General features: G+C 34.9%; 1 pseudogene; it reads left to right on the top strand.

Moving 5' to 3' along the window:
* Positions 1-1,915: 1,915 nt before the first annotated feature.
* On the top strand, positions 1,916-2,456 carry LOC125155561 (40S ribosomal protein S10-like; annotated as a pseudogene).
* Positions 2,457-9,420: the final 6,964 nt, after the last annotated feature.

Consider the following 9,420-nt stretch of genomic DNA (forward strand, 5'->3'; position numbering starts at 1 on the left):
CCCACTGTTACAGACTTTTTTATTAATGTGTGTTTCATGGTCCCACTATATTTTTTGTGGGGGTGACAATTAAACTAAGTATTTATATCTGGACAGATATATCTTTGCTTATTAATAAAAATGTTAAAATCAGCCTCCATAAATCAACTTCAGTATTTTCTTGGTTGTTCTGTCACAGTGTCGCAAAAAGCCTAAATTCAGATATCAATGTATCTTTATCCATGTTTTTTAAACATACATTTATATTTAGATATTGGTACTCTATTTTTATCTTTTTAATTTTTAATGTTTATTTATTTTTGAGATAGAGACAGTATGTGCAGGGAAGGGGCAGAGAGAGGGGGAGACACAGTATCTGAAGCAGGCTTCAGGCCCCGAGCTGTCAGCACAGAACCCAATGCAGGGCCTGAACTCATGAACTAGGAGATCACGACCTGAGCTGAAGTTGGACGCTTAACTAACTGAGCCACCTAGGCACCCCTAGATATTGGTACTTTAGATAGTATAATGCATACATGTTATTTGTTTATAGTTGACCAGTATCTTTTGAATGATGATGTAACATTTTGATAATTTCTCAAGTTACATCTATTGACTTCCCAAAGTAGAATTGAGCACTAAGTGAAACCAACAAGAAAAATTACTTCTGTTTTGATTCTTTTAAAGTAGGCTCCACACCCAATGTGGGGCCTAAGCTCATGACCCCAAGATCAAGTCACATGCTCTACTGACTGAGCCAGGCAGGTGCCCCAATGGTTTTTTTGTTTTGATTTTCTTTAAAGAAAAAATAATTGTAATTTCTTATAGCTCCTGCAGCCATATGCAAAGGATATGCATTGCCAAACTTTGGCCCATCGGATGGTATTGTATAGTCATTGTATTAGTTTGCCAGGCCTACCATAACAAATTGCAAACCAAGAGGCTTCACACAACAAGAATTCATTATCTTCTGGGGTGCAGAAGCCTGAGATCAGGTGTTGGCAGATCTAACCTCCCATGAAACCGGCAGGACAACTCTTCATTGCCTCTTCCTAGCTTTTAATGGTTGCCAGAAATTCTTTGCTTTCAGCTGTATAATTCCAATCTGTTTTTATTTCTACATGACATTCTTCCTAGGTGTCTTTTTTCACATGACCATCTTCTTATAAGAACACTAGTCATATTGGATTAGGGCCAACCCTACTCTAGAATGATCTCATTCTAATTTAATTGATTACATCTACAGTGACCCTATTTTCAAATAAGGTTATGGTCTCTGCTGTTCAGGGTTAGGACTTCAACATAACTTTTGTTTGTTTTTTTTGGCAGGGGGATTGTGCATAATTCAAGCTATAACAAATAGCCAGCAAGGGAAGACTGAGTTTTACATTAAGACTTGTAACATATTCTCTATCATACAAAGTACATATTGCACTGAATTCCATCTGCTTACTGAATACATTCTATGCTACAAAACTTACCAGTAGCCTTTGCTCTTTTTTACTGGTGCTGTGGGTGCTACAAACAGATCTAGTGGTCACTTGTGATCATGCTGTCTCTCTCCAGTGTGCCTGTGTTCTATCTACCTGGCATGTCATATCATTGCCACTTATCCAAATTATACTTACTGTTAATAACTAGTGTATTCAGTATGTACTTTCTTAGTTGCCTCTAGCATGAAATAATTAACTCCTAAAATTTACAAGCATTTGTTATTTGCATAGCAAATAATATTTATTTAATGTCTCATACTGTTATTACTTAAACAGGTGTTATGCACACACTTTTTCATTCTAAAAGTGCCTGGCCCAATACCTTTTGTATAACCATTTTTCAATATTTTACTGATGTATCATTAAACAGTGGAGGCAAAATATTGCATTGAATTATCCAGATAAGCTTTTTGGCCCTGGCTCTGTACATAGCAGCTGCTGAGATGTGGATGTCCAGGAAGAACTGAATTGACATTTATGAACTCCTTTTCAAGGAGAGAGTGATGGTGGCCAGAAAGGATGCTCACATGCCTAAATACCTTGAGCTGGGAGACCAGAATGTACCAAATCTTTACATTATGAAGGCTTTGCAGTGTCTCAAATAGTGAGGCTATGTAAAGGAACAGTTTGCCTGGAGACATTACTACTGATAGCTTCCCAGTGAGAGTATCCAGTGTCGCCATGATTACCTCCACCTGTCCCCTGAGATGGAGCCTGCCACTCTATGCCATAGCTGTCCTGAGACTGGCAAGTCATGGCTCAAAGGTCTGGAGGGAGAGCTACCTGTAAGACTCACATGAGGGGAAGCTGACAGACACCTACAGAGGAAGTGCTGTGCCCCCTGGTGCCTACAAGAAAGCTGCGGCCTTGGCTGGGTCAGCAACTGAATTCGAGTTTAGAGGAATATTTGGTCGTGTGTGCGGTCAGCCACCTCAGTAAAGTTGGAGATTGTTTTGTGTTGAATAAATCCGTAGCCAGAAAAAAAAGTTAGAAATGTCAAGATAACTATTTCACTAGTTCATTTGGTACAGGTACATACTGGATAGGTAAATATAAGACTTAAAATTAGAGCAAAGACTCTTAAATTAGAATGCATTGTGTGTTTATAGACCAAAAAAGTCTGTTAGAAAAACTAGTGATAACATTTATTTAACTTGATTGTGTCTTTGCCATGCACATACTTGTTTATAGTATTGTAATTTGCTAACATAAAACTTCTGTGATGTTGAAATTGCTTTATTTAAGGGGCTAAATGAACAATGCTTTTAAAAAATCATTTTACTTGAGATATTATAAAATCCTACTTAAATACAAAATTGTAATAGTAAAAGGGATAAGTATTTTACAGTTAGACCCAAATGTTAATATGACAAAGATTCAAATAATTCCATAACTGGAAAGATCTTTCATAATCTTTTAAAAATAAAAAAAATAGTAGTTAATTCTTTTTTGCGGTAAGACATTGTGCAGCTGAAGAGAATTTAAGATAAAATTTATAGCAGGACTATTGAAACTTAATTTTCCTTGAATGTCATTTGTGTTTTACCCAATCTAAACCATTTCCTTCCTATTAATTCTAAGGTACCTAACCCCATACCAGGCCTCTAAAGGGAGCTATTTACATTTCACAAGCAAAGAAATTCGTTTTCAGGATGTTTCTATATTATGACAGCAAGATTAGTTCAAATATGAAAAGTTCAGACAATCAACCAGCTGTTTCATATACAAAATGCCAAACATCTGGTTCTCTTGAGTTTTTTTTTCCCCTCACTGACTTGATTGAAACAGCAGGGTTGATTGTGTTGTGCAAATATAGCCTCAGAGCAGGAAAATTAGGGAGAAAAAAAATCTTGACTTTATTGTAGATTTTTTTTTAAATCCCAGATTCAGAGATTCTGAGGCTATAGTGTCAGCTATTTGAACAGACTGCCTTCTATTGTTTTCATAGTTGACTCAGTAAGATGTTTATGAAAGAACTCCAACTGCAAGATAATTTTAATTACCATAGTTATTAGCATTTCTGTTCCCCTGTTACCTTCAAAACATGCTTTTCTCAAGTCTAGACAAATGAACTAAAGACTGCTTAGATCTTCATTACAATCCCAGTTCCATATATAAACCAGTGTTCTGCCTCAAGAGATGGCCATTTACTGGATAAATATTTGCACATTACAATGGATGTAGTATAAGACCCTATCTCATACTCCTGTATGAATGTGAAATGTAATCTGAGGCCATCAAGTCAACGGAGTTGTAGTTATTCACATTTGTGATAATATGCTGTTGCCAGCACCTGCTATGCATTTCTTACACAGTTTAGTACCACTTGAGAGAAGTTGGGAACCATTAAGACGATAATTAGTATATTCATAACAAAAGTCAACAGACTGTCAGCTATCAACAGGAAAGCTGTAGTGAAATGATAGAGTGAAAAACTATAGACAGAGAAAGAAAAGGAAAATATCAAAGGGAAATGAGAAGTAATAGGAGAAAGGCCTCAGACCAAAATCAAGACCATGCTTCAGTGGAAAATCCAGAAACATGTCCTATATAAAAATTAATCTATTTAAGTATTTTGTCTACATAGTGAAGATTCCAAACAGCAATGCTTTTTTTCATGCCTTGTGTGTATATATCTATGCATAATATTACTGAAATTGCATCAAAAGATAAAAGCAAGTTTAGTCTTATAGCACTTAAAGAAATGACCTTCAGTAGATAGTATTTGTAATTACCGGGTTAGGTTGTTATATTTTGCTTATCAAGTTGGAGATGAAAAGTGAAAAACCAAAACCCAAACTACAAATAGGAAAGAGGAAAAGAGAAAGAAATTTAATTACAGGTACCTTTTCAGTTCTTCCCATACTTGAGAATAAATTTCTTCTAGCTTTCCAGCTGTGAAGACAGCCATTGTTCTCAGGGGAGCTAATTATACTAAGAAGCTTGCCTTCCTGGTGGGCTCTAATAAACACAGTTCATTGCAGAACTTTACCAGTGTGTGTCAAAGACCCACAACTGTGTGTGGCTGATGCTAGGGGCATGCAGTACAGAGCTCTGTAATATAGCTGCAGTAAACAACACATACCATTACTAGGGAACTATAGGAATAGTACAGAGGCCTCAGGAATGGGAAGTTATGGTTTCATTAATGCTGAACTGTAGGGGTCAAAGAGCTAATGAAGGGGCTAAAGGGCTAATGATCCCACCTATGATAAACACTATTTACCACGTAGTCTTGAGCAGACTTCTATGTTAGCAGGAGTCGCATGGAGGGGACTGTGTTAGCCATCTGCTCACTGTTCTAGTTGCCATTTTTTTCTACTTGCTCAGTTACTATAAACAGTGACCTAAAAGGCAATGGAAAGGGAAACAGAGATATGCTGGGAGGGATTTACAAAAAAGAAGCAATAAAATAGATGCAACATCTAAACAACTTTGCCTATAATTTTGAAGTTAGAGCTTTGTAAAAGAGTACTCAGTTATAGCCATTGATTTTTTTTTAGATATTCACCTGTTGAGTTTCTCAAAAATATGATTATTGGTTCATGCATTAAGTCTTCATTTTGTCTAGCTGGGAATATAATTAAAACCATAAAACAGCATTTAAGTGAATGTTAGAGACTTTCAAGTCTCTATAGAGAAATGATGGATACAAGTTGATACGCCCAAATTTGTGGCCTACAAATTTTACTGTAAGTTTCTAAACTCTGTTTATATTGTGAACCTACATTTTAATCACTTTAGTCTTTGAGACAGAATACACATCAGAGTATGGAGAAAATGTTTGTTTTTCTGGTGCCACAATGAAAACTTTCCAAGAATTTTTAAACACAAACTTAATTTGAGGGCAAATCTCCTGCTTTATAATGTTTTTAAAAATAAAGTTCTCTCTATATTTGACAATAATAAATAGAATGAAAAGAAAGTACAAAATTTATAGCCAGTGTAACTTATGTCTAAGTCTTGAAAATACCTCAGATATCAAAAGTTGCTGTGCTTAGCTGTGGATATATAGAAGATTGCTACCATAGTTGGAATGAAACATCCATGCATCATAGGAGATTCTATGAAATTTTCCACTGGCATTTCCAAGAGTAAGCTTTATAATGACCTTATGGAAACAGCCTGGTTTTCAAGACATTCCTGTGCTTCAATTGAACAACGTTGGCCAACTGTAACAAATAGCACAGTAGTTGACTTTTCCGGTGTCCAATTCAAATCCATTTCATCTCACTCGGGAGGAAACTGCAATTTCGTCTTAGGATTTATGGCATGAAAGCATATGTACTACTCAAATTCCATGGAATTGACAACAAAAATATCCCCCTATGTTTATAGAATAAAATTCTTTACTAAGTTCTATAGAAGAATCACTTTCATTTTATAAAGAGAAACCCTGGTGTAGAAGTAACAACAAAAAGAACGAGAACAAACAAATGCATACAAGTTACTCTTTTAAGGAAATAAAACTTTAATGGAATATGGAAGAAAAAACCAAAACAACACTTGTGTAAAACCAAGCAATCAATAGATAAATTTTGATTCCTTGGTGTTGAAATTATATCAAAATCATGATTCTGTATACTGCATATACTTACATGGTAGAGAGCAATATATAATATACAATATCAAGAATTATACAATAAAACTTCATGAATATTTTCAGAAATGTCATACCAAGTGTGTAGCTTTGAAATTGACATTGATTAGAAGATGTATTTTGTCATTATTAGTATTCATCTTTGAAGTTTAGTAAAACCTAAGCAAATATCTAACTTTAGAGAATCATCAGCTGTTTAAGCTTTGATTTCTTTAACCAACAAAAGATTCACTGGATATATTGGAAAAGTGAACTGTGGGCATCAGATAAACTTAAGTTCTCAACATTGATCTTGATTTTTCTAGCATTGTTACTATGAATGATAGTTTCCTTATTTACACAAATTGCATTGTCTTTGGTAATCTACATAGAATGTATAAAAATCTAAGAAGACAAATTAATTTTGTTTGAAATATACATTTAGAATTGTGGGGGAAAAAACAACTAAAGACAATGTTTGAAGACCAGAAGGTGTGAGAATTCAGGGCAGAATCATCTTGTTTTTATGTTTTTGCAGATCCCATTTACCTTTGCTGGAAAATTTTACCTAACCCCAAATGTAAAGTTAATTTGCAGAGAAATAATTATTCAAATCTTTTCCTAAGGGATTGTTGTGTGGCTGATGCTGAGTATTGCACATTGCTAAAATCTGCATGCCAGTATAGTTGAAATTTTGTGCATTCCATTCCTGGAGTCTTTGCTCCCTCTTTTTAGAGTAGCTCTGTGCCCTGAAACTCGTTGTGTTTAATGGTTTCTCAAGCTGTCTTCTCTGCTGCATGTTAGCTTATAGCCTGAGATTCTTTGTTTTTGCTAATCTTTTGATTCAGTTCAACAGACATGGTTATGAGGAGGGAAAACAGGAGTAGGCAGTGGGGCAGGAGAGAAAGAGTAGTATCTAACTAGATTTTTTTTAAATGTAAAATATCTCATTGAAATCCATAAGTACCATGTTTATTGAACCTTAGGATACCAGTGTATATAAATACAAATCTGTGTATATTTATAATTTTTAAAAGCAGATTTAAAAAGCCACCAATCTGTAGTTGGTGTCATTTTGCCACTTATGTTTAAATAAATTTAAATATCTTATACTATTTAAGGTTATAAACACTGTTTATAATATTTGACTTTGATTTCCTCATCTATAAAATAGAGATAAATATTAGCTACTCCAGTGTGAGGTCTAAATTTCAAGTACCTAGTATTGAGGCTGATCCATAACCATATATGTTCCTTTCCCCCATTTTTGTCTTATTTTAGTAAATATGTGAATTTTTGAATTTTAAAATTTTCATGATTAGAACTATTAGAGATTATATTTACAGTTATTCACTCCTGGGCACAGGATTTGAAAACAACATAGAGCAGAGTTCCATGGGTTGGACATGTAATAGTATAATGTAATGCTTTGTGAGTGTAAGCCCAGAGTTATTTATCATTATAGTTTAACCTAGTCCATTCTGACTGATAAAACCACTGTAGTATAGTAAAACCTTGGATTGCGAGTAACTTGTTCTTCAAGTGTTCTGCAAGATGGCCAAACATTTCTAATAAATTTTAACTTGACAAACGAATGATGTCTTTCAATACGAGTTGTACATGACGCCGGATGTCACATGATCACAATTGAGCCATTGGTTCTTGAAATTCACTTTGATATACAAGTGATTTGGATTACAAACATGTTTCCGGAACAAATTATGCTCCCAAATTAAGGTTTTACTGTATATTCCTTACAGACCTTTAGAACTTCGAAAAAGCAAAATCTCTACTAATATGGTACTTAATAGTTGGTACCTATAGACAATCCAATCTAGTAATGATGTAGTATCATGTGCCAGACACTGTTCTATTCCATTTTTATATATTTACATCTGCTGAAGTTAATTTCCACTCTTGTCTGGCATCTAACGGGAAACCATTTAACTATGCATGAATTGAATCAGAATGTAAAGGAGCAATTATTATTATTATTATTTTTAATATTAAAACCATTGGCAAGGGTCCCTGGGTGGCCTTAACCTAACCTACCCAGTAGGTTAAGTGTCTGACTTCAGCTCAGGTCATGACTTTGCAGTTCATGGGTTTGAGCCCCGTGTCAGGCGCTGTGCTGACAACTCAGAGCCTGGAACCTGCTTCAGATTCTGTGTCTCCCTCTCTCTCTGCCCCTCCCCCGCTCATGCTCTGTCTCTCTCTCTCTCAAAAATAAACAAACATTAAAAAACAAAAGAACAAAAAAAATTGGCAGATATAATGGGAAAGAGTTTGTGTTTAAATCTAGGTCATCCTTTTTAGTTAGAATTCATTATATACATTTCATTGAATGTTGTTAGATAATCTGGCAGAGAATTGAAGATATTTTCTTTTTTGGTCTAAGTTGCAGTATGTCTGTAAGGTTCATTAATATCCTTTTCTATTTTAGAGACTTATGAAAATTAAAGCAGAATAGCCATTTTCCCTGCTTCCAGAAATAAAAATAAACACTGGTAGTTGTTATGAAGTTAATCTTTTGTCTTGGGTGGATCATGACTACTCGAATGACCTAATAGCCTCTTTAAGAGAATCTATGTACAAGTTGACCGTAAGTTTGTCTGTTCAGATCAGTAGATTAAAAGGAAATTAAAATCTTAGAAATATTGTATTTGTGTGGGGATAGGCACTTTCTCTCCTGACACTTTTATATTGACCTATATTGTAAAAGGATCTTGAAGAACATCTTTTAGCTGCATATCACTAGAGGGTGACATTGCTTCATTGAGAGATAATGCCCGTTCATGGTGTGCTCTCCATTTTGCCTGCAGCTGACAGAAAGGATAAACTGGCCATTCTCTTGGTTTCCCCTCTGATGGCCATCCTTGGGAAAATGGACACAAACTTAAGTAAAATTCAAGATGCTCATCTTACATTTCCTTTTGTATGCCACATTGCATCTCATTTTCTATAAGGATTTTTAACTGCAGGGATGCTTTCTTGCCCAGTATGCAATATCAAATATTTATTTATACTTTGTTTTCCTCTTGACTAGAGTTGTTTAATGTATATTTCACCATCAAGTAATTCTAGTTAGGATGTGGCCTAATCAGAAACAACTAATACAAGTATTCTCCAAGGTTTCCATCTAGATGCCTTAGAGAATAATGTTGCCATTGAGAAAGAGGGATGGCAGGAGGAGGGGTTCATTTGACAGTGAAGAGTAAATGTAGATGAGTTAAATTCTGGACCTGGATGTGTTTAAGATCCTTTTGGTACACTGATGGTGAGAATTACTGATAAACATTCCTTTAAGACAATTGAAAATATGAACTTAGAATTTGAAAGAAGAACAACTTACAGATTTAGCATCAGGAC

Source organism: Prionailurus viverrinus, chromosome F1, assembly GCF_022837055.1.
Source record: "Prionailurus viverrinus isolate Anna chromosome F1, UM_Priviv_1.0, whole genome shotgun sequence".
Classification (NCBI taxonomy): domain Eukaryota; kingdom Metazoa; phylum Chordata; class Mammalia; order Carnivora; family Felidae; genus Prionailurus; species Prionailurus viverrinus.